This window comes from Rhinichthys klamathensis, unplaced genomic scaffold (genome assembly GCF_029890125.1).
Source record: "Rhinichthys klamathensis goyatoka isolate OS25496 unplaced genomic scaffold, OSU_Roscu_1.1 h1tg000231l_1, whole genome shotgun sequence".
In the NCBI taxonomy this organism is placed as follows: Eukaryota; Metazoa; Chordata; class Actinopteri; order Cypriniformes; family Leuciscidae; genus Rhinichthys; species Rhinichthys klamathensis.
In genome coordinates this window covers 1,191,288-1,192,500 of record NW_026606755.1, presented here as the reverse complement: position 1 = coordinate 1,192,500, position 1,213 = coordinate 1,191,288, and positions in this window count along the sequence as shown.

Sequence of the window (1,213 nt, the reverse complement as noted above, 5' to 3'; positions counted from 1 at the left end):
TGGTGAAGCAAAAATGTTGGAAGCTATCAAAAGAACAAAAGAAATGTTCATTTGCACCCAAGGCACATTGACGCAACCCCCATACAGTGGGTTTCCAGGACTAAAGTAACTGCTGGGGGCTCTGAGGCATGCCAGAGTGGTGACTCACTGTGGGGCTCCACTGCTCTGCAACACACACACACACACACACACACACACACACACACACACACACACACACACACACACGCACGCACGCGCACACACACACGCACGCGCACACACACACACACACACACACACACACACACACACACACACACACACACACACACACACACACACACACACACACACGCACACTCAAGCACACACACACACACACACACACACACACACACACACACACACACGCACGCACGCACGCACGCACGCACGCACGCACACACACACACACACACACACACACACACACACACACACACACACACACACACACAGACAGAGAGAGAGGGAGGTTAGATTTCAGGTTAGGTTTCCCCCAGCCCTTTTAACCCATTTCGTTTAATTATCATATAAATCAATGCTGTCAGTGCATCAGGCTAGATATTCAAAACAAAATGCTCTAATAAGATTACATGTGATTAAAGTAGTTATGCCATTTTTGACATTGCAGGATACACTGAAATGTACTGCATTCTTTAAAATAATTTTAAGTAAATAAATAAACATTTTACATCACATAGATAATTATAGGAGGACCAATGTATGTTTTTCCCAAGTAATTTTTTTAAATATTTTATTTGAAATAAATATATAAATATTTTAAATGTCTGAATTCATGCCTGATTACAAATAATCCTAATAGAATGATGATATATTACTTCAAACTACTAAAAAGACAGACAGACAGACAGACAGACAGACAGACAGACAGATATACACTCGTGATAGTAAGCTAGGGTGGAACAATGTAAATCTACATTTAGAAACCTTTTAACTGATAAAACTGATCATATTACAAACAAATGCAGTTTAATGTAATTTCGTAAACAAATAATATGCCAAAAATGTAACAGCTCAGCATGACATACAGTGGCTCACAGCATTCTGCATTACTGCACTCCCACTGCCTCTCCCCTGCGCATTCCGCCTGAATGGTACAGTCTGACTTGCTTGAATTTAATTTGGATCAGCCCATTATAAGCCAGTTTAATTTATTAGGGGGTAGACG